Genomic DNA, 25,256 nt, shown 5'->3' with positions numbered 1-25,256 from the left:
CAGAGGTGGATAATCGAAGAGGCCCAGTGTGCCCGCGTGCTGCAAACTATTACACGTGGACAGGCGCACGAATACAGTTCGAAAGTGGCGAAAGAGCCCGCCCGCCGGCCGTCACAATCGTGGCGGACGCGCCGCTATTTACAGTCGCACACCTCTGTTGTGTTGAGTAAAACAACGCACGTGCGATTCGCAGCAGCTGCTGCGAGATGCACATGCATCGATCCAGGTTGGTTCATGGCAGCACTTCGCTGCGATGTTGTGCTGGAAAATTTTTCACGCGGTTCGGGATGTTGGCGGCCGTTGAAGTGGGCGACGCCAAAGGCTAGGAGACGGCCAGGCCTGCACTCGACCATTCGTTTAGAAAGCAGCCAGTGCCAAGCTGCCCTTGAACTGCCGGAACTGGCGTTGCACGCTCGCGGCACCTACACCGCACTGCTTCAGAACTTCACAGAACTGGTGTGGCGAGTGCAGGCGAATCGAACGGACCTCTCCATTTCTGGTCGTCGGCCGTCCCGCATCTGGATCGGCTTGCGGCAGTACGAAACTATAGACAGGCGACAGACAGAGCGGTGTCCGCTGCTGACAGTCTTCGTTCTGGAGTTCAAATGTTTGGAAAGTGCGTGCTTCGTGCAAGTGGCGATGTGCTTGCTTTCTGTTCACGTGTTCTTTGAGTTCGCTACCCATGCCTGGACAGCGAAGATGAGCAAACGTGAGTGTTTTGTTCATTTCAAGGGTAGTATCGTTTTTTGTCGTTGGTGCGATTGAAATCTTGCGAGGGCGAGGCAACCAAGGACTGTTGTTTATCGCGCGCTCATGGGAGGCCTGGCGGGGAAAAGCACACGCTTCCTATGCAACAGGCGGGTAGCGTAGTGGTGCCAAGGGATGGTATCTTCGTGCGCGCTGTGATCGCGTTGAAGCGAGAGGTAGCACGAAGGGTAGTGCGCTGTTTACAAATTATTTCGGCCGATAAAACTACTACCGTATATACTCGTGTAAGGGCCGTACTTTTTTCCCCGGTCTAGCCGTAATTTTCCTCGGTTCTAACCACAACCCCGGTTCTGAACCATACCCAAGCAGCAGAATTTTATTGGCCCAAGCAAGGCAAATCATCAGTGGCCAATGCTTTCATGATTGGCAAAATGCTGGACATCAAAGTTTGTGCTTGGATGTTGTGACAAGCTAACCATTGGCCATTGTAAGGAAGGCCAAGAATGGAAAATCATTGGAAATGCCTTGGACCATGATAAGGCCTGCACTCTAACACCATGCTAAATCCAAGCAGTTTCTTTGACTGTAGGCCATTCATGTTGGCCAATTAATATTTTAGCCTTTTTCTAGCACCATTTTTTCCAGTAGCTGCTGCTGCTTTTAGCTCCCTGGACCATTCTGATATTTGTTAACTGTACAGAAGCAGTTTGCGGCCACCACCTACCAAATATCTCAAATGTATACAATCCCTTCTCAAAGATGACAGTCTCAAAAACACCAATATCTCCACTTGACAGCATGGTGTGAAATGCAGCTGTATAGCAGCTGACAGCTTTGCAGCAAAAGTCTTTTGCAAAGAAAGTTGCAAAGTACTATTTGGGCTAGGCATCTAAAGAATTGCACATTTTTGTAAGTCTATCAAACACTACATGCATCTCTTTTTTGCTTCGCAATTACAGTGCTCTTCAAATGTGGTGAGGCAGCGTGGATTCAAGAGAGGTTAGAACACTTTGTTTGCAAATGCATTTTTTTTTCATGCTGGAATCTTATGCCACAGTTGCATTTTGTATTCTTACTGCTGCACTGAATGCCGGCAATCTGCAGCGACTTGAGCAGCAACAGACATTGCAGAGACGTTTTGTATCTTGTTGAGGGACGTTTTTCAGATAAGCTAGAAAAAAACATGACTGTGAACGCTGTAATCAAACTTTGTGCCATATAAAATTGACAACCCTTGGGTACAAAAAGGCAAAAGACACTAAACGCAACCATCAAAAGAAAAAAGTCCTTGTGCATTCAACAGCCCTGTATACGGGCAGTCACAGACATTGAGGTCCCAGAAGCAAGCAGACTTGCTACAATTCTGCACGGACGAGTGAGGCATAACCACCTAGTTCTAGATTTGCAATTCATTAGCTTGTAAGCCTGCAGTAGTAATGTTCTCTTACTTTATGTTCTTGCACATATGAATACCTGCACATCTGTCAGGAATACTGTTTTGTACTCTAGACACAACAGATGAGCACTACAAAATACACAGCCACATTAAGGTAAAACATTCCGTTCATGCATTTATTTGTTTGTAAATAGCAGTCATTTTGCACTCTGGATGCAGCCAGTCCGGCTGCGCGACGCCTTGCGGTCCGGCCCCCTTCCTGATGTCCCGCGAACATAAGCCACCTTCTGGGGGCATCTGCGACGCAGGCTTCTCTTGTGTCAAAGAGACTGTGTGCAGCACCTGCCAAAACAGAGTACATGTGCACCGATGCCATAAAATGAAGAAATACAGACATCAAAATCAATCGGTAATAAATAACCCTTCAGAAGAAACAGATGCACTGCAAACTGTACAAAATGCTTCACTAAAGATAAAAGCTACGAACGTAAACTGTGGCTGCAGAACACAAGCTGAACTGTTGTTTATGTAAAGCACTGAAAGAAAAACCAAGTGTGTCAGTGTTAAGACCTTTACGTAAAATTTAGTTGTGATACTGTATAAACTCTTGTAAGGGCAGCACTTTATTAAAAAATTTTCGTGTGAATTTTGAAGGTGTGGCCCATACATGAATTACAAAAAAGTATAAACATGTTTTCTCAATTATCTAGTTCAAAAAGAGGTTCACCTCATTTATGGTTGTGGCCATTACCCGAGATCATGTGGTAATTAGAATTCCATGGGGCTGGTTTTGCTGGTTCCATATATACACACCGTGCCTATACCACCACGCTAAGCATTGCAGCCACTATCACAAGGGCAGAGGATTTTGTGCTGTACATTCTGAAAAATTTTTTCAGTGCACACTCTAAATATCTGCACAACCATGCACTTGGACATTTTTGGTAAAGCTAGGGGGCTGTACATACACAATGCTTGATCCTTTACTAATTAATGCCACTAAACCAGTAAGCAGGTACTTCAACATGGAGATACACTTGATGCCACAACACTGAAGCTGACATCTGAGGTAGGTTAGACAGCACGTTGCAGAAATGGAAACTAAGGAAGAGGCCAAAAAGCCTGAAGACATAAGTGCTACATCTTTGAAGCTTTTTTCCACTTCCTTGTTCTGTCCTGCCACATTACATCGAAGCACAACACATTTATGCACCTGCCATGAAAATTAGCAATAGAAGAAATATTCATTGCATTGCATTTGCAATTTTTCTGTGAGAAATTTTATCAGAGTATGCATGAAATTCATATTATTTTTAGACCTACCTGTTGGGTCAAAAGTTATAAGGCTTCCTCCTAAAAAAATCTCTAAAGACAGTAATCACCTTCAATGCACACTTCAGCAACTGCTTCAGCAGCCTGCAGTGCTGAATGAAACTGTGTCGTTTTGTCTCTACATTGGCAACACATACAGTTCTACCAAGATATATGGCGATTTTGTTCAAAGCGCATGCATCCTCCATACCCCGCCATACAGTAGCGTGCTCTGGCCTGACGTCGATGTGCGTTGAGTGCCGCGTCCCAAGCACTACACTTCCTCTCTGCTGCATGCATTGCTGCCTGCAAATGTTATTTCCACTCGCTTCCAGTCTTCTGAGTGCGGAGTTTAAATGCGAGGTCCAGAAAACCAACGTGCAGGCCTAGCTTTCAATTTGTTCACTGGCATACACGCTAATATTGATAGTTCCTTCAGTACCTCGTGAGCGCGGTGATAATCCGAAAACATTTTTTCACATTACGATTCAGCACACGTAATTTTTTTTCTAGGGCTATGTTTTTTTTTTATATACATAATGCATGACATTACCCTTAAACTACTGTACGACCACAGACCTGCAAGCACTGGACCTATAAGCTTTGTTCGATTCAGCCGTGGTTCTCTGCACCTCCAGCACCGGTTCACGATTCAGAGCGCCCCCTGCACCACTGTCCTCGATTGATTTGGGGGCAGCCGTGCTGTCGCTCTGGTGCAAGGAGCCTTGGCACCGTCTGCGAAGGAGGTGCAGGAAAGTTGTGCACATGTAGACAGCTTTGAGCAGACGACGCGCAGACGACGTTAACATGCTCGTAAGTATTGAAGGTGAATTGGGGGAGGTCTTCACTGTCGTCGACGGGTCCTGTGTCATTTTGCGAGAAAATGATACTGAAATATACGCGACAGCAGGTAACTTTCTGTATTTTTTGTTGTACCCGCTACTTGTAACAGATAGCTAAGCCGCTCGTGTGCGTGCGGGTTAACACAAAACATTTTTTTTTTCAGACGGCGCAACAATGGTGTGTGGGCTGTTTGTTGGAAAAATACGGGCGGGGTGAATCGCGGGCGTGTTTTGCCGGCGCCGGTGCCTCTGCTTGCTGCGCTAGCCACATGCTGCTGGTTCGCCGCTGCGTAGACATTAATTCTGCTGTGGCTACGGGGATGCCGGGGCACACGCAAAGCAGCGAGGTAGCTTTTAAACTGCTTATAAAGAGCTAAATGAGCGAGGCGGACTCTCGACGGTAATTTGTGGGCACCCCCCTATAGGCGTCGGAAAATATGCAGGGCCTTGAAGCGCGCCGAAAGTTCTTCGAACGACTCTCTAGATAGTCTGAAGAGCCTCATGAATTCGAAATTGAAGTAGCAATTGCAACCATGCTTTTACAGTACTTCGGAATTCGGCTGCAATTGGTCCAAACAATTAAGTGAGTTGCGGCCACGGAGCAAGACTGTAAAGGAGGTGAAACTCCTGTCAGCGCGAGCGAGCGCAGGTGACCAGATAAAGTCACAATTGTATGTGCCGACGGGGTCGCATGCAGTGGCGGAAGCTGCAGCGAAAAAAAAAAAATGCAGCACCCGAGCGGGCGGCTCCGGCACGCTCTCCGGCGGCGCGCGCTCAGAGCAGACGGCAAACAGACGACACGGGTGTTTGCTTCAGCGGGCACACCGGGACGTTGTATTTCTGCGCCCTTAAGTCAAACAGCAACAGTTCTTGTCGGTGTCTGTTCGAGGGCCGTAATACTAACAGCGCTGCTACGCGCAGTGCAACCTCCTTCGGAATTTGCTAGACTAAGATGGGACGCAGGTGTTTTGTTCGAAATTGCTAAATCGATTACAAGTGTGGCAGGGAGGAGGTGAGCAAGGTGAGAAGTTGTTGCCGCTTGTTACCTTCTCGGCTGACGTGTAGTCATAAACACTGCGCCGTATGACGCCCGCGTTCTCCTCCAGCATTTGAAACTTAGCGTCGTCACATACTCGATGAATGTGAAGGCATGTTTGCCTTCGACGAATGCCAGCAGTGCTTATACCCATCCAATCAAAGTCACCGCGCGGGTGTCAAACAAAAGCCCTGCGTATAACCATAAGCTACAGATCATCTTATAGCGGTCATGGAAAAGAACGCGTTTTATTTTTTACTGTGCCTAAATGGTTGAAGCGTAGCACCAGTTGCTCTTCGGGCTACCAGCGGTAAAGAAGCGCGTGAGAGCGCCCTCAATGGAAGTCAGGCGCGCGCGGCCGAACGGGAGTAGTTTCTATGCCGCCATGCGCCTCCAGCATGATAGTGGCTCCGCGGGCTTGTGGCCTTTTCTGGTTGCCGCAGACAGCGGAGTTTCCACTCCTATATAGTCTTCCTCCGTGGTTGCGGCAAAAGATAACACGGAGTCGGTTTCCTGGTATTCACTGTCGTAACAGTAGAACTACTCCATAACAATGAACTTTGTGATGTCCCCGTCGTCAACCATGGCGAACTCCATGGATGGCGCAAGTCTCGTTATGCACGAAAGCGACCACACACACAAAAAAAAATCGAGAACTGCACCACTGAACACCTCCACGGCGAGCAGACGACAAGAGCTGCCTGCACACGCTCGATTGAAAATTGTCGCACATAAGGTGCGGCACTGCTGACGCGCTGCACCTGCACCACAGAATTGGTTCTACACTGTGCTGGCACCAGCGACACTTTTTCAGGACTGGTGCCGTGAACCAGCTCTGAATCGAATAAAGCTTTAGTGATCGTGCCGCAACCACTTCTTTTTTTCTTCAAGAACGTTGCAACTTCGCAACATCAAAAACAACAACTTCGAATGCATTAATCCATTCCCGCCAACTGCACTGTGGTGACTGCAAACTCCGCCAGCCCAGAAGAATGGAAAATAAGCTGGTTGCAGCTTGCAACTGATGGTCCCTAAGCTTAAAATAAGTATAGCATTGGCACATGGCGTGCTTACACTAAGTAAAATTTGAGGCTTACCTTTCTCAACGACAAACAAGTTGGTGACCTGGCCAACAAATCCGCCGCGAAAGACGTCGTCGGAGGCATGTCGATCGTGAGCAGTTGAAGTATTGCAATCGCACAGAACTGTCCCAAAACGTTGAAATTTGCAGATTATCGCAGGGACGAATTACCGAAGCTACTAAAGACTGTAGCACTGCAACTGCTGCAACATACCGAAGTGACAGAAGCAATACGTGCGGCGCACTGGGCGGATGGATACAAAATCATGCTGGCAACAAACTTTTTTTAGGCCAACTTTACATGCACAAATTACACTTATCCGTGGGAAATATGTGGATGTATTATTTACTCAATTTTCGCTCAGCTACAGGTGATTTCATGATAGGGCTGAATCTTTTTGGAGAACTATTTTTTTCATCGTTCTTCGCAGGCCTCGCGTAACGCGGCCGTCCTATCAACTCGAAGCAGGCACCGGAAGAATGTGCGCGAAAGGGGCGACGAAATAAAAAAAAGACGCAAGGCAGTCAATCCCTCACAGCATACATTTATATTTAGCGCGGGTATGTTACGTATTCAGGGAATGGAACGTGTGATCGTGCATGGTGGCCAAAGAGTTGTCAAGCCATCTGACCAATGATCGTCCTGTTAATTTGCATTCAGCATGGTATCCAAGCTAGTTCCTATCAAGGAAGCAGGGTGCTGGCCAAGTATGATGGCCATTGAGAGCATTCCAAGTCGTGTCCAATGATAGGCCATCGGCCACTGCTGCTTGGCTATTGTTTCGTCCTTTCTGGTGCGAACGCAGAGCTCACAGCGCTGCGGTGTCGTGTGTTCGCAGTTCCAGGCAGTGTTTGGTGCGCGGGACGACGGATCTGTGGTCGCACGGAGTGTCGCAGGCCGTTATTGTCTATTAGCTTCAAATTGCTCGAAAATGAACTTTAGTTTGCTCGAAGAAGCTCCAAAAGTGCAATTTTGGCAGCACCAAACTGCTCCAATGTGCAAATTTGCCCGAGCCATATTGCTCCAAAACACGGTTTTACTTGCTAAAAAAAATTGCTCCAAAACGACTTTGTGCAGTCTCACTCCTGTGATTTGATTTAGTTTTCTTCACAAGTAGCCCGTTTTATTCTTATTTTTTGCCATGATATGTTTTGCTCAAGTTTTCATGGTGTCCTTCACTATGGCGTCCCTCATTGCCCATGTATTGCTTCTAGACATGACACCACACAATTTGCAATGTTTTGTGATTTTCTAGTCTACAAGGGTTTCATGTGCACTCCGTTGGAGCTGCAAGGGTTTCTTGCTACGTGGTAGCATCAGAGCTGTCGTTGCCTCCAAGCAAGGTAGACTGCATTTTAGTTGCTGCGCTAAAATTGTCACATGCGGCACTTTGAGCTGTTCCCAAAAGTCTGTATTTAACAATGCTTCACAACCTTAGCAAAGGTGTGCAGGCTGTTTTGCTGTCGATTAATGTTCTTGTCAGCTCAACTGCTTTTGTCGAATATTTGCTATGGCTTATGGAATAATTACTGCACAAGCTGGCAAGCATAACAATTTTCTCAAGCAACTGAATTTCAGTTCGTCTATAATGCAAAAATGCAACAGCATGACAGATGTGTTGCGTTTTCAGCCCTACTGTATTCTTTCTGCCAGTACGAATTGCACCGAGAATGCGCAGAGACTTTTTGGCTGAAAACCTCTACTAATGCACCTCAAGGGCATGGATAGGCAAGTGACATAGCAGCTATTCCAGCACTGAGAAAGGTGCACCCATTTACTGAGGCTTTGGTACGTGCATAAGAACCTCAGTCACACACAAAATTAACCACGCATAGTTGTGCACTGCAATGCATTTCACAGCCTGCATGGTGGTGTGGGACATTACATGCCATTTACATATAACATATAACAACATATAACTATTGTTATCTCTTGTTTGAATTTAGTATGGCTGACAGGTTTCTTCATTGAGCTTACTTTGTCACAGGCCATGTAAATGTACATTCTTGGCACAGTCTTCAGCCCCCATGGTCTGTCCTGACTAGCATGGTGCATCACTTGTGGCGCCATTGAAGACTAAAATGGCCTTGAAAGACTAGGGCAATGGTTCTTCTCGCCTCACATGAATTTACGGCTTGACGGCTATTTTGAATGCTGTACTGCAGAGCTAAAAGCTAACCTTATGGTCTGCAGACTTTTGATGGGGTTGTACTTGTCACACACATGAGAAATGATGCTTGACGTGGAAGGCGGCGTATGAAAAACAAGGTGTGCTTGTGAAGAGGCCTCTAAACAGTATTGCAGGCATTTTTTTTTTTACCATATGATGGGCTAAGATGCATTATACTAGATTAAAGGAAACACTCATCCTAAGCATATCTTGGGTGCACAGGACAACAGAGGTCTCGAACAGCATCCAGCCTCTACCATCAAGGCTTTCAGTCGTGCTGTAATTCACGGGCAGTCTTTGCACCTTCAAAGCAGTGAAGCTGTGTTCCCATGGCTGTTACTATAGTCGAAATATGTTCATGTTGCATTTGTGTACACAAATTTCATCTGCTACTTCCTGTGCAAGCAGTTTTGTGGGCCGTTTTGTTGTGGGACAATTTGGAGTGCAGGACATTGTGGTCATCATTGAAAACGCTAAGTGGCTAGCACCAGTGTGATCCTTTCTTGCTTTGAGACCTGCTCATTTATAGCACGCTGCTCGATTGGTGTTTGTCTCCTACTTCCTGTGCAAGCAGTTTTGTGGGCCGTTTTGTTGTGGGACAATTTGGAGTGCAGGACATTGTGGTCATCGTTGAAAACGATAAGTGGTTAGTACCAGTGTGATCCTTTCTTGCTTTGAGACCTGCTCATTTATAGCACGCTGCTCGATTGGTGTCTGTCTCATTGCAAATGTTTCTAGAAAGTTAGCCAGTGGCACTTGTGAAAGCACAACGGTGAGCCTTTGGATGCTGCAAAATCTTTGATGTCTAGTTACGTGCCGTTGCTTGACACTGATAACCAGGATGTTTCCAGATGAACAGGGATTTGATGTCCAAACATTTTTTCTTAAATTTTTTGTGTTCCCTTTTAATATATGCATCCAAAATGGCAATTTTTCATATGGGGTTTAACATAATTCTTTTCTTTTACTACATTTCTTCATTATTCACTATCTTGATGGGTGTTGTTCAAACTACAATGTGTTTAATTTCGGTTCGGAGTACCTTTTGAGCTTATTATTTATCCTCGCTCACCATTGTGCTGCTGAGGTTGAAGGGATCTCGAAGAAAACCTGTGATGTCATGCGTACCATATTGTAGCAAGACCTTATACCTTAACCACATGCTCCCCTTTGTTCCTCATGCTTTTAGTCTGGTTATTGACAGTGGATTTCATTGTTAAAGTGATTGAAGAGTTAACTTTTTAGGTTAAAGCTGCAGGCCGGCTGCTTGCATATTTGAGACCATCGGTGGCAATGGCAGCAGCACAAGAGTAAAGAATCTTTCAGTGGTGGTTGAGGTATGCAGCATCAATGCAGCAATCTCGAGTTCAGCTGTGATAAAGAATCTGTGTGCAGAGGCTATAGACTTAACTGCCAGTAGGCACTTCCCATGTGACACTTGCATAATATTCTTGTTGAATGTATGGTAAGCATGGGAGCTCTTATTAACCACATGCGGTGACCATGCCATTTAGCCTGAAAAGATTCTGTGTCTGGTTGTTGCTGTAACATTTTTTTTTCTTGCTTGTGTGTGCAGTAATGCAACTGTGCTTACCTGTTGTTTCTGTCTCACAATGTGTCGTGCCGTTGTGACAGAGCAGTGAGCTAATGTTGTGGCCTGTGTTTGTGTTGTGGTGCAGCACAGTGCGACCATGTGTTATTTTGATTGCAGACCATACAAAACTGCAACCTCTGGGGAATCGGCAGCGAGATATTCTCTGAATTGGCTCTCCTGGACGTGTCCCCACATGAAGGCTTAGAAGAGCAGAACGCCGACGGTGCACACGACTTTGTGGTGTCTGACGAAAACATGGGAGTTCCTGGAAGGGTATCTGCTGCAGGTGAGACAAATTTTGATGTTTCTTAGCCTCTTGCTGGCTTTTCTGGTTCATACAGAAAAAAGGGGGGGGGGGGGGGGGGGGGGGGGTTAGTGCTACATCGTGATGCATGAGTCCTCTTCACTATGGCTGCACTCTCTGCACTAGTTTCGTGGAGTTCTTCGGCGGTGCTGTCAGCATGCAGTGTCAGTTCAAGTGCAGGCCTCCGCGGTCGTCTGCTAGCCTTGGCGTCGCTACCAAATTACAGCCAACTGCATGCCGCCAATATCAAAGGGTGCTAAATCCCGAACCACGTGAATTTTTAAAGCAGGCAATGCCAATGAAGTGCCGCCATGAACCAGGCCCAAGAAATAGTCGTTTCATAGAAAAAAAGTCGTTGCGTAGATGTGGGGTTGGCTTGGGGAGATAAATACGTTCTCTCCACTTAATCGCGGCTGACACGGTTCAAAGCCGCCCGGACCCACCCCGTGATCGCGTACGCTACCGAGCGCTCGCCGACCACAGCGGGCCTTGCTCTGAGGGAAGAAAAGAATGACACACTGGCTGACACAAACGGGCATTTATTGCTACAGCAACAATAACGCCAGTTAGCAACAAGGTACACTAATGAATCGAGGTCATCCGACTCACCAGCAAGGTTCCGAGCGAATGTTCGCCCGCGCTAGGGCAAGGGATATATACTCTGAAGGCCGGACGGGACGATATACGTGAGCGGGTCTCCCCGTTGCTTCCTCGCCCCGCTGGCGAAGAGCGGAGCTGCGAGTGACACGTCTGCTTGCGCCGACGATCCCAGCCGAAGAACCCCATGCCCCCTCTCCTGCGTGCGTGCTTCAGCAGTCTCCCGCGCAGCAACACTGGCACCCTCTCTTGCCAGTTAATGTAATTATCAAGGGAACGCGTTCATCCTCGAGGTGAGACTGCTGCTGCACGGTGCCTCGCGGGCAAGCAAACACGGGGCTGCAGGGCGGGTCCCCACAGTATATACAATTTTTTTTTATTGCGACAGTGTACCTGCTGGCATAAAGTATTTACAAATATAGGTACACGCTGGACTCTCAAAGAAAGTCCAGTAGCATCAGGTGGTGCAGCCCAAAAGTCCATTCTTCTACACCTGGTGGACGGCCTGGGGGCGGTCTGCAGCAGAGCAGGTGTGTGAGAAAAAATTGCGTGTGCGAAAAAATTGCGTGTGCGAAAAAATTGCATTCACAAACAAGTTCGCATTGAAAAATACTCTTGTACAGAGTTTCGGGATATGAAGGCATTATATTTAGGGGATTTTCTAGCATCTATTAAAATTGAAGTTGCGATTGAAGGAAGGGAAGGTCGAAACGTCACTCAGTTATATTCAGCGAAAACGGATGCTGTGGTTTCTTTACTCTAGCACACACGCAAAAAAAAATTCATGCTTTGAGAAAGTGTGAAGAGTGCTTGTTTCAGCTGGACAAAAACAACGTTATGACCAACTGCATATATTCTTCAATATATATTTTCTGTAGGGAGGGCCGCTTGGTTGCAAAAAAAGTAAGCCAATGCTTAGATGTGTGCTTTTAGTGCGATGAATGGCGAAATATCAGTGTGCAGCTCCACGTAAAACTTTTGCTTTTCTCGTATGTGCACTGGCGCTCCAGCAGTCATTCTTTTTCGGAAAAAACTAATCAATTTCGGTATTGCATTTTCCAATGTAAAGCTCCTAGAAGAAAACCCCGCGGTTTTCCGCTCGTAGTGCATGCCTTTCGAGCGGTCAGTGCCCAGTTTTCGTGTGCCGAGCCGTGTTCACATGCTGCAGCGCAATTGACCCTGAATACGACTCTTGGAGCAGGATACCAACGAGCTGGAGGGAAGAACTCCAGCGTTCATGTGGAATACCTGTGTCAAGTCCGGGAGACTGGTCATCCAGGCTGCCCAGGTGAGGATAAATGGTTGTTCAAAAATGTCATCGGTGCCATTTACCCGCTGCATTGTTTTCGATGCCCGTGAGCTGGAAGCGCTGAGGTATCAGGGCTGTGCATTTCAGTTTGCACAGCCTCAGCTTCAGTCGAGGAAGTGAAAGCGGCGCGATGTACAGCCATTGTCAAAAAGATTAGCGCCTATGGTGTTTGTTTCTGAGCTACGCTGTGAGGCTCGTAACGCATCCCCAGCGTTCCAAATCTCCTGAAGGTGAGAACATTTGCGGTCCTGCCTCTGTGACGGGTAGGACTTGTATGAATGCCACAGGAGCCCCACTACACTGCTCAAAATCGAACCCTCTGGGTTGCATACCTACATTGACGTGAAGTGTGAGTGATGCCCTCCTGGGGCCTTGTGTACTCTCCTTGTCTAGTGTCAACTCGCAGGCAAACTACAAAGCTGGCACTTCATTGGGGCGGCACCGTGGCTGATGCATTGTACAATATGTAAGGTCGTCTGTGTTCATGTAGACACCGGAACAGTGAGCGGAGGGGTTTAACTTAATCTGAACCCTTTTCGTTAACCTCCACGTTTCTGCCCCATAGGTGAGTACTAGTAAGATATAAGTGCTGTATACTTTTTTCTTGAGGGATATTGGTAAATTGCCATTCATGATCTGAGAGAACCTGCCATTTGTGCTCCACCCCATTCTTACTCTTCTAGTTATTTCTGTCTCATCATCCGCATCAGTGGTTACTACCTGCCCTAAGTAGGCCTTTACCACTTCCAGCACCTCGCTGCCAATTGTGAACTGATGTTCCCTTGCTAGACTGTTGAACATTAGTTTTCTGCATGTTAATTTCTAGACCCACTGTTCTGCTCAACCTGTCTCTTACTGATCGTGCTTTGCAGTTCACCTCCTGAGTTACCCACCAAGACAATGTTATGAGCGAATTGCAGGTTATTTAAGTATTCTCCATTAACTCTTATGTGCAACTGTTCTCAATTCAGGCCTCATACTGCAGCGGTGGCCCAGTCGTTTGAGCATCCGCCTCACATGCTGGAGGTGTGGGGTTCGATCCCTAGTGCAGGCGGGGAGCCACCAGTGATACAATAGGTAGAAGCTTCCCCTGCCTGTTGCTCGGCTTCTTTAGAGTGAAATGCTTTGGAAATGGGTCTTTGACCCCACCTTGAGAAAAAGAAAAACCTCATGCCATGGCACACTTTGGCCACAGATGCCCTTGCGCCAAAAAAATTGATCATGAATCCAGGCCTCGGAATATCTCCTGCAAACGGGCAGTGAATAGAATTGGAGAGATTGTGTCTCCCTGCCCGACAACCTTCCTTATTTGAACTCTGTTGCTGGCTTTATGGAGGACTGTGGTATAGCTGTGCAGTTGCTAACTTCTTCCAGCTTTAAGAATTGGCACTAATTTAACTGAGCATCTGACTCTGACTAAATCTGAGCTTGTCCTTGCAGCTGATTAATGAAGAACTCATGGACCATCTAGCCAAGCAGTACTTGGACAACATCCAGCCTGACCTGAGCACGGTCGTCGAATTCAAAGAGAGATTCTTCCCTGCCCAGCCACAGCCGCCAGTTCAGCCGCTCCGACTCGGATACCAGGAAGAGACGCCATGGTGAGAGAGACTTGTACCACATTCCAATTCAACTTTCGTGCTGATCAGGGTTACTGTGTAAGTACACTGGAATTGAGCTTAGACCTGTCAAGTTGGTGCAGAAAGCATCCAAGTTGTGCGGAAAAGCTGCACTTCATGTTTGCAGGAGACGCTTTCCGGCCCATCTCGGACGGGGAAATGTTCGAGCGCTTACTGTCGACAGTCTCATTCCCCCATATTTTGCCATGGACACTGGTCATTTATGCAGGGTGTTTCACTTGAGACTTCACACAATTTTTTTAAATATGATTTTTGTGTTAAAAATCGCTTTTTTTTTTTTCGACATAGCATTGTCAGTGTTGTAGTACATCAAAAAACAGTTGAGACGTTTGAGGAATGCTGCTGTTCTTTCTCCATCAGTCCCCTGCATTTTTTTTCTTTGCAGTTGCCTCTTTTGCTCCATCATGAACTTATCATGCGCACAACCTGTGCACATTTCTTATTGTGTAAATAGTGTGTGTATATTACCCATCCCTCTATCCTCTCTTTCTGTCCCCTCACCTCTTTCATTTCATTTCTTCATGCTGCCTGCTATCGTTTATTTCCGCTGCCCCAGCTCAGGTGCTTCAGTATCGAGGGCAAATGATGAATGACGAAGCCTTACATTAAAAAACTTGTGAAACGCAGCCAGCAGTAGTCACATGCATCAGAGCCAAAGACGAACTACTTGTGAGCGACGTTGGCTCTTCCGTCAGCTAGCGACACTCCCTGGCGCTGCTGCGGTTCTGCGCGTTGACATAGCAGCTGCTCAATGTCAGCGGCAAGAGCGATGCGACGGAGCCGCGCAGCAAAAATGCGACCACGCTGTAGTATGCCTGATATCTCGCTTGTCTCGCCTTTATTTATGGTGCGATGCTTTGGTTTCGATTTCAAGTTGAACCGTTTATTCGGATTTTCAGATATTGGAAAATACGTCGAATTACAGTCGTGTAAATACGGTAGTTCAACCATAGTCTCTTACTGCGCGCCGCAGACCACACACCGCAGACCGCACACTGCACACCACACACCGCAGAGGTGTCTGTCATAAGTTGGCAGTGCTTGGGTCACAATGATTGGTGGTGTCTGATCAACAGGTAAAAGCAAGGAGTGCAGCTTCGATTATAGGGAGCACAAAAAAAAAATCTGGAAACTTTACTCATGACTGCAGATTAACCTTCAGTTAGGTACAGCTGAGGGCTATAGGCCAACGTTGCTAGGTGGCTGGTATAGTGTGCTTAGCGATTGATCCGAAGGCTAGTTGACTGCCGCAAGAAGTTTTTTGCAAATGGCAAGTTTTATTTCAGCTCCGGATGTTGGTTTCTTTCGCACTGGCTTCTGTTTCTTGGGGCCTGTTTCTCTGTTTGTTTTACTAACCTACATGCAGGTCAAAAGCCTAGAATCTGAGTGCCGCAAAGAACACGCCGTGCTTAATGAGCGGGTAGTGCTTTTTTGGGAGCGCCTTGACATTCAACAACAGGAGCAAGAGGATTTCGGGCGCTCCCACGATGCCATCACGCTCAGCACCTTATCAGCGGTATGCATTGCCATTCCACATCACGTGGCATTGGTACGTTTTTTTTAGGCTGAATTGGTTTACTTTCTATTGAGTGTTTTTTCTCGAAATTCTTTTTGCTGCTGGCTTACACCCAGACAGCTTCAAAAATCAGCAGCAGTACTGCTTTGGACAGTCAAGCCCTCTACTTGGAAATGGGATCTTTAACCCTTTGACCGTCGAATATTCTCCAAAAAAATTCACCCCCAGTGCCAAATTTTTTATTGGCGATTTCAAAGAAACAAAACTCTCAAAGTTCGAATGAATAGGCAAAAAATATGCAGAGAGATGATCACAGTCACAACATCAATGAAAACTAAAAGAATTTTCAATACTACATATTGGTACGAAAGCCCTTGAAAAACAAACAAAAATGCCGAAGTCCGGATAAATAAGAAAGTAGCCTGCGCGGCCATAACGCAGTGCTACTAGGCACCCTAACCGCCACAAGCTTAATAAACCAGAGAGCATTGACACTCCGTGAGGTTTGATGAACCGAGAGAGTCTCAGCAGAGATAAACGTCAGTGTCAGCTGGCCTCCGGAAGGGTCCGGGCAAAAATGATAAACAACTTTGGCGCTTCTGTTGAGATCACACGGAGGATCAGAAAGTATGCGGGCGAGCCGCCAAAAACCACTCGTGACACTGAAGGTCACAATTGGAATTTTTTTTCTCCACAAGATTGTAGCATAAGCAATTTTGTAACATTTTTTATAAGTTGCTGAATGTGCAGTGCAAAGGCCTTTCCCATGGCTCTCCAATTAACCCTGTCCTCTGCCAGCTGCGCCCACCATATGCCCACAAACTTTTTAATCTCATCCGCCTAGGCTTGTGCGAATATTCGATTTTTTCGAGTAGTTGAACGTATAATGCGCCATTCGACATTCGCTTTGATTCGAATGTTGTTTTTCGGAAATTTCGAAGTATTCAGCTCAAATGAATAGCCACATGCGGCAGAGAGAAGGCGTTTTCGGAAGTTTCGGTTTTGGATTTAGTGATACTTTTCCCAATTCAATCCCATCCAAACAAAGTCAGGAAAGCTCAGAACGAAGGCGTACAAAAAGCACCCCGCCGGCATGGTGGTGTGGTCGATTGCATTTAGTGAATGACTCTGTCTCTGCCGTGACGGAATTAAATCAATCCCAGCCGCCTTGGACCACTCCAGAGAGCACCAGGCAGTAGGCAAATGCGTCAGAGCCAAAGATAAACTACGTCTGAATGGTGTCGGCTCTTTCGTCGGCTACCGACACTCCCTGGCACTGCAGCAGTTCCGATTGGGGGTGCTGCATCGATTGGAACAGCGGCCCTTCCATCAACTATCAACGCTCCCTTGAGCGCCGAGCGCACATTTGAAAGTAAAACAAAAACTCGTAGGACGCTTGAGCTTCCTATAGAACGCGATTGCGTTATCAGGCTGCCACCGCTTTTCAGCAACCGCAGTCAGTAGCCACGTGTGGGGTGCCAGTTTGCTGCTTATCGATAGCTGCCATCGGCCGCCGCTTGCACGTGCACGAGGAGGGGATCCCAGTTTTGCGCCTTGACATAACAGCTGCTCAAGGCCAGCACCAAGAGCGATACGCTGGAGCCACGAAGCAAAGCTTCAACACACTGTATCATGACTGATATCTCGTTTGTCTCGCCTTTACTTACAGTGCGATGTTTTCGTTTCGATTGTAAGTCGACCCGCCCCATTTGGGATTTTCAAATTTTTGAAAAATAGGTCGACTTACAATCATGTACATAATTACAATCGTGTATGTTCCCTGAAGATTGCATAACTGTGCCTTCATTAATACTTCTTTTTAAAGATCAGGGCCCCCCTTAAGGGGGGACACAGGTCTTTGGGACCAAAAAATCGCGAAAAAGTCGACTTTTCAGTTTGGTCATAGTTGGATATGTCTCATCATTTTCTATCTTAATTTCAAGTTTCATGGCTGAATCCGCGTAGCTTACGAGAAATTGACACGCAGAGATGCAATTTTGGCGAGAGCTCGCGAAAATCTGTCAGAAAACGCCTGTTTTGCGTCGCGTGTCGCATCAAAAATAGCCGGCGCAGCTAGGCATCTTTGGTCTCGTTTGAAAGAGCAACGCCTCAGCTTTTTTTCCCGCCAGAACGAAAGGCCTTCTAGGATTGGTCGCCGAGAAAAGACAGAAAACAAAATATAAAATCCGGCAATGTGTTTGGCTGTTGGACAACATGTGGCGAAATTCAAGTGCCTCATTGGACGCCGCCATTTCTTTGAACGCTCCGCGCTCGTCCTGTGACACCATTTTGAAAAAGACCACTGTGGCGTGAAACCGTATCAGAAGTTCGCAGCACGCATAAGTTTGGGAAAAAAAATGTAAAAAAGGCCGCAGAAAGCAAGCGGAAGACACAAGTTCGTCGGCAGTGATGTCAACCAGCAGCAGCGGAGTGCCTGAGTGCCTGGGCATGGACCGGTGGATGATGAGACCTTGGCAGCCGTTCCAACGTCCGTTCCGAGCACGGTGCATATCGTGGCTGCAGCGGATGACGGAGAGGCGGAGGATGGTTTTACTTCACAAGCAGTGATCGCAAGAGGGAATAACGAGGCACAGGAGTGCAATTCAGCGGTCGTGATAAGCGCTTCTTTACCAGCTTCGGCGTCCGCCTTCGACATGGAGCAAATCGTGGGCTCGGGCGAGATCGGCAGCAGCGGGTGAGAGTAGACACATTTCTGGCCAGCGCTGATCACGAGGATTGCGAAGCACGCCGATGATAAAATCGCCAATTTGGCAGCAAATTCTGCAACCTAGCGCAAGATGTGGACGCTAGCGAACGAGCATGTAGATGCCAATCCGCCATTGCTTGCGGAGCTACCGATATGGTTGTAGATTTGGTGGCGATCGACAGTCTGCTTCACAATACAGTGTGCACCCTCGAAATCATTTTTGGAGTTTCCTAAGCTGCGGCAACGGCAAAAATGTGATTCAGACTGTTCACTATGCGCCTTCTAAGCTGTTTGTTTTGGAAAATTAAGCACTGTAATGTGCTCACACAGCTTCAAAATGTTTGATATTGTTTTTTGCGTTTTTCTCAGTTTCATTTTCTGCATCACCCTACACACTGCTGAGAAGCTTTTCCCGGTTTTGGTTCGCGCGATTTTCAGCATTCTTGTTTTATTTGAAAGCTGAATGATTGAAGCTTGCAATAAAACCATTAACAGCACTCTTAATAAAATGTAAAAATATTAAACAGCATAAAGAAAAATCACCTTTTTTCCTCGCCACTTTTATGTGAACTTCAAAACATTGTAACTTTGGTTGCAAAAGGGCTAAAACAATGAAAGTACCCTTATTGCAAGCATTAATAATAGTAGAGTCCACTGGGATAAAATTATTTCAATCTGAACAGCCAATTTTTTCAAAAAGTTGTCAGAGTAATTTTACCGAAATTCTTGAATTAATAACAAATGACATGATATACACAAAAATGGACAGCATATTTGAAATCAGCACACTAAAATACATAATAGCTGAAGTTTTCATTTTGCTGTCTAATATTAAAACATTTTTCTCTTAGGCCCTCTTGCCCCCTTAAATGCCTTGATAGCTAGGCATGGCACAAGCGCTGTCCTCTGGGCTGAAAAAAAGCTCCTAATTACATTTGCGTTTTAAGTAAAGGTCAAACTCTGACAGAAATCCGGGCACGAGGTTTCAAACAGAAAAGGTGAGTGTTCAGGTTTATAGATGCTGAGTTTTCTGCAGTCAACCCAGTGTTCTTGTGGCTTTAAAAATAGTGCAGGTGATTCCAAGCAACGCTCCTTGCTAGGCTTGCTGGGGCCTGTTCATACAAAAATGTTTAGCACAATAAAATTATGTGGCGAAACAACAGGACAAGTGCTCCATTTAGCAGTGGCATTGTATCAAGGGTCACAAGAGTCGAGATCTGCAAAATGATCTCTGCTGTATGGAGTTGTAAGAAAAATAAAAGCTAATAAATTAACCTAGTAAACACTACATGCAGGAACAAAAAAAAAAACTCCATTCGATGTCTATCATCTATAGGCAGTGTTATAGAGTACTTGCAAGAAGAAATTGGAATTTTGCAATAGGGAGGCAGTGCAGGTTGTAGAGCTGGTGCTTTTTTCGTCCTTTTGCTCTGCTGCAGATGCCCGGTACTAGGCTTCTGAGGTTTGCAGGTGGCCCTTGGAGTAGTTATGATATTACAGTGGAACCCACATATATTAAACTCTTGGATAAATAACGATGAGTTCGATACGTGTAATTTGATATAAACGTAGAAGTAAATTTAACTCTACAAATTCAGTTGAAGAGAAAACAGGGTACGATATTTACAGGATTGTAAGCTTACTCGAATTTGATTCAACCCTCCCACATCACATTTCTGAAAACAAAAATAAATCGAACTTGGAGGTCGTTTACGCTTCCCCTTGGATAATAGAATGCGATAACACTCTCCTGTGGCTTCCGCTTACCGCCAGCCGCAATCGGCTGCCGCGCGCAGGCGTGGCCGTGGGCGTATTCCAAAACGAAAATGTATTAATCACTAGACTACTCTCCCACACTTTTGCCATCGTCCTCACTAGCGCTGCCTTCGTGATCGCTGCTGCGGTCTCACAGCTTGTCATTCTAACATCGTCGTACAGTGAAATCCCGCACTTCGCAAACAGCCACATCACGGCATCGCGTGGAACAGCTTAAATTTTCACCTCACGGCAGCTACCCTACCTGTATCTCCTGTTGCGAACGTCGAACTCGAGGCACAGCGTGCAGTTGTTCATTTATTTGGTGTAAAGAATGACAGCCGTCTTGAATGTAGCCGTGAACGAGCGCCGGTCACTTACCAGACCCGGAGCGCAAATAACGAAATGCATCAGACCCAAAGGGAAACTACGCGTGAGCGTAGTTGATAATGCATGTAATAATGCACATACATACCATATTTACTCGCGTAATAATCGCGCTTTTTTTCTAAAGATTGATGCAAATTTAGGGCTGTGATCATTACGCGGAGGAAATTTCCCACAATAAAATTTTTTGCATCGAAAATGCAAACAAGTTCCAGTTCAGACTTCTTACAATAGCTATCACGATCATAACCAAAAATAGAAGTTGAGTAAGGCTTACCTTTGTAATAAATGCACACATTGCGCACTCATCACATGAACTGCGCATTGCCCTTTTATTTTTCTCATTCAAAAACTTATTCAGAGTCCGAATCCTCACTGTCGTTGCAGCACGATTCGTTGTCGGAAAAGGCACTGTCATTGCTGGGGGCATCTTTGTGGTCCCGAAAGGAAGTCGTCTTTCGTTCCATCCAGAGCGTTGGATATGCCAGTTTTGTTACAACTCTTGGCCACTACCTGGTCGGGGATACCGCTCCACGCTTCGACAATCCACGAGCAAAGCACCTCCATGGACGGCCTTCTGATTTTGCCGCTCGACATCAAATCATGTTCACCTGCCGCCATCCACTCTGTGTAAAGCCTTCGAACATTGTCTTTAAAAGGTTTGTTCAGTGACACGTCGAGGGGCTGCAGCAACGATGTTAGGCCTCCCGGGATCACGGCAATGTCCGTGCGCCGCTCCTTAAAGAGACTCCGAAACGCATTTTCAGTGCATTTTTTTGCCTGTTGCTTGCATAGAATGAGTTATAGTGATGCTATTAGCATCAGTCGTACGCATATACTGCGGTTTTTTAATATTTTAATTAGCTCGCAAAAGCAAATTCGTGGCGCTGACGGTGCCGCCATACAGTGGTGGTTTTTTAGCAGCGGATATGACATTACTTAGTGGGAGCTTGTGATTGGACAAAGAGTAAATATACTGCAAATTGTGTTAATAACTAGAGATACGTTTTGTCAAGTTTTGGTGTTTTATGGTACATTAACAAAACCAGCTTGTTTGCCTTAGATAAAAGCGCTGTAAAGCAAGTAAAAAAAAAATACCCCACCTGAGGCTCTGGCTACTTTTTGCATCGAAGGACTTTGGGACTCTCTGTAAACATCCTACGACCTAGCACTCAACACTTATGGCTACTCTCTATGTATCTGAGTGTGGCTTTGCGGAATCGATCCGATCGAGCCATTGCACTCTATAAGTGTTCGTTTCTGTCACAAGGAAGGATGCGTTCGTTTCACATTTGCAGACAGTGCGCATCGTCAGCTTGTGGAGGATCACCGGGCGGCTTTGCCAGATGGCGCCACGTTCCCGTCAACAGCGCGCTTAGGTTTTCATATTAAAAATTTTTCTCTAAGACCCTCTTCCCCCCTTAACGTTGCCATGTTGAAAAAGTAGTACTTTTGACAAGGTTCAAGAAATGGTATCAATGCATGATTAGCAGGTTCATGCACCACATGTGTGGTACATGTGCCCAAGATTTTCTGTAAATGTAATGGCCCTCTATCTTGTGCACACTTGTAGAATGGGTGCCTTCACCAAGTGGTTCTCATACTCTTACCGCCTGAAGTGTCAAGCCCTAGCCTGTGTTTGTTTCAACTTTGCGGTTTGCCTTGACCTGTATATTGGACCTAATTTCCGCAGGAAACGATTGTCATTTCGTCATGGGGTGCACTTCTTTTTTTAATATAGCTCTGCATTGTACATAATAAAAATCGTTTTAGTAGCTTCTCCTAATAACTCGAAGAATGGAGAATTGAGCATCACTAATGGCTTCGTTCTCCGTGTGCCCTTGCATTGTTTATGCCATTGATATTGTTTGTAAATGCTAGACGGCGCCATGGTAATTATTTATTCCTTCAAGTTTTGCATTATGAATGTCTTGAACAGAGCTCCACAGAAACGCAAAGGCATGCCTCTAGTGCAAACAGGCATCCTTACTGATGCTGGAGAGGCTGGAATCTAATGCAAGGGACAGTCAAGGCCTATAGAGCAAAAAAAAAAAAAAAAAAAAACTTGCTAAGATTATGATGCTAGCCCATGCTGTTCAGGGAAACCATAGCTTGGGCATCAATGAAATGGTGACTGCATGCAAAAAATGCAAATGTAGTGGTTACCTGTGAGTCGCTCGTTCGATATGTAACCATTGTGAGAGCCCAGCCTCTTGCATCACCACGGGACTATGGACTGTGTATCCATTCTCCAGTCAGAAGCTTCATTACACGGTAGCAAGTTATGTGCACTGAATTTAAACTTGTACATCTTGCCAGTACATAACCTATTAGGTAAGGAAGTTCATGGTTAATGGGTGACTTTTTTCCCTCATCATGGAGAGCTGTCTTAAAAATGGCAAATGAAGAGTCACAATTATTGCAGTGAATTCTCTTTACCCTATTTATTTGAATCTAGGCTGAGAATCTTTTTTAAACAACGCGAGATGTGAAACTCTTAGGTCGGCTTAGACTGTAGGATTTTTTGTCATCGTATTAATAAAATACAATGACAATGAAACAAAAAAGTTGCACGTTGGTGGCACCTCCATGAAACGCCAACAGGAGACTGCACTGTAGCCAACATTCTCCGTAGCTTACGCCAATAAAAGCACATGAGCGTTGACTGCCACATTGACATCGTTTCCTCTTCTTGTGGTGACTTGGGCACTTGATAAGAAGCTCTGTGAGGAGGAGTGAGCAGAAGCAGGTTCTGACAAATGAATGCAGTTTGTGTGCTGTTCCTGCTGTCGTTCCAAATTGTTTTTTGGCTTGCTTACATTTAACTTTTTTTTTCCCCAGTTTAGCCTTCAACGTTGGGATGTCAGCTTAGAATTGGGGCAGTCTAGATTTGAATAAATACGGTAGTTTTATGTGCTCAATTAGGGCTATTAGTTCATTAAAACTGAATAGTTTGTCCTGAAAATTAGTTTCAATTATCCAGAGTTACCTGTGCTATCATAAATATGGCAGTTAAGCCCATTCAGCTTGTGTGCTCTGATTACTCATTCCCTTGCACCAATTTCTTTTAGCAGCATCTTCGTTCACTCTATCAATGCAATGGCGTAAAGGTTCGAGCATCTGCCTCGTATGTGGTAGGTGTGGTCTCTAGCACCGCTGGGCCCGCACCAGTTTTGCGGTTAATTACAAGCTTGCAAGTAGGACCTCCAGCAGTTTCTTTGCAGATGGAGAGGTGAATCTTCTGCAGTTCGTGTGACAATGTTTCACTGATTGTGGTTAAGGAGAACAGAAAATTGGGAGAGTTGATTTGGATTGATATTTAAGCAGCGTGAAAAAAACAGGACAAAGTGGGAGACAAAAGCCATGTCGCGAAGAAATTACTCTTCAAATAAAAGGCACTGAGGGTATAACCACCACAAGTCCTTTTTAGTTTAGTGTATTGTGCGCACACACCAAATTAGCTGTGGTGGGTCGGAAAATACGATGTCAACATGCCTGAGAGCAACCTTGTCGAGGCACCACTGGGTTTGTGTCTCTTATGGCTACTGCACCATCTTCTCTTCCAGCAATACGTGAGCCAAACCGACAGGCAGCTAGCGAGCAGTGTTCTTGGTGAGCTTCCAGCTACGCCCCAACCAGAGCCTGGAGGTGCCGCTCTCGACACGGACATCACCTTGTGCGAAGAAAGAACGCCTGGAATGGTCGAGTGCAGCTTTGGCGCCAGTCCTGTCATGTGTGTGTCGTCTCCGTCTTTTAGCGCCAGTACGCTTTTTGCGTAAACCATCATGCTACAACCAACTAGCTCAAATCAAAGTCTTGGTGGCCGTCCGCTAGCATTGGCGTCGCACACCTCAACGGCCGCCATCATCCCGAAACATGCGAAAAATTGTCCAGCACATCGCAGCCAAGTGCTGCCGTGAACCGGACTCGATCGGTCGATGCATGTGCACTTTGCAGCAGCTGGTGCGATACGCTTTTACGCAACAGAGGTATGCGACAGTAAATAGCGGCGCGTCCGCCGCGATTGTGACGGCCGGCGGGCGGCCACTTTCGCACTGCGTTCGCGCCTGTCCACGAGTAATAGTTTGCAGCACGCGGGCACGCCAGCAAAGAAGTGTTGACACACACTGCCACCGCGCGCGCTTCACTGCGCGCACACTGCACAGAAACCGCCGCAAGTAGTTGCAGACCTGATCGCCAGGTCCCCAGTGACGCTTTGTACGAGCTGGACCCTATTGGGGCACTGTTCTTGTCGACAAGCGGCTAAACTATAGTGAACTAGAACACTGGTCTAGTGGTGCGAACGGGAGGGCGCGGGCGTACTCTTTGGCGTAGAAGCCACCAGATGGCGCCACTGCAACTTTTTCTAGCGGTGTCGTCGCTGCTGCTTCAGGAGATTGTGTATGTTTCTCCGGATCGTTGTAATGATGGGGTGCATAATACGCTCCTAGTTAAGAAACCTGCATGCCATTGCTTTCAACTAACTTTAGTGTAACCTCCTAGGCACCTTTTTTTTCCTCACTGTGCCCCTTTGAGCATTTTGGCGATGATGAAAAATCGCGTCGCTCTGTCGTCTGCTACCGACAAAGGGCAATGCGAAATGCTCATAGTTTTGCTGGTGGATGTAATTTGTTTAGGTGCATCTCATACTGAGCTGATTTTGTTTACATGCGACTATTGAGCTAACCTAGTGATTCATCTATGAGGGCGCTGTACGAGTGATCTCCTAAATAACTTTTCCTGCTGTGGTTCAGCGGCCTCAGAAACACATTTTATTCACAAAAATTTACCCACGATTAAAAACATTTTCACCCTAATTTCAGGCAAGGCTTGCTTTGTAAGTGAAAACATTTGTAAAATAAAAATTATAGCAAATCTTGGCTTCCTGGCAGGCACATTCTT

General features: G+C 46.1%; 1 long non-coding RNA gene across 1 annotated transcript; it reads left to right on the top strand.

Annotated features, from left to right (window-relative positions):
* The first annotated feature begins 568 nt into the window (after positions 1–568).
* Positions 569–24,303, top strand: LOC144102461 (uncharacterized). The gene is made up of 5 exons (XR_013308212.1): positions 569–709; positions 10,257–10,425; positions 12,242–12,328; positions 13,790–13,950; positions 23,921–24,303. It is a non-coding gene; the product is annotated as an uncharacterized LOC144102461 (long non-coding RNA).
* Positions 24,304–25,256: the final 953 nt, after the last annotated feature.

Source organism: Amblyomma americanum, chromosome 1, assembly GCF_052857255.1.
Source record: "Amblyomma americanum isolate KBUSLIRL-KWMA chromosome 1, ASM5285725v1, whole genome shotgun sequence".
Taxonomy (NCBI): Eukaryota; Metazoa; Arthropoda; class Arachnida; order Ixodida; family Ixodidae; genus Amblyomma; species Amblyomma americanum.
This window is presented reverse-complemented; position numbering and strand designations above follow the sequence as displayed.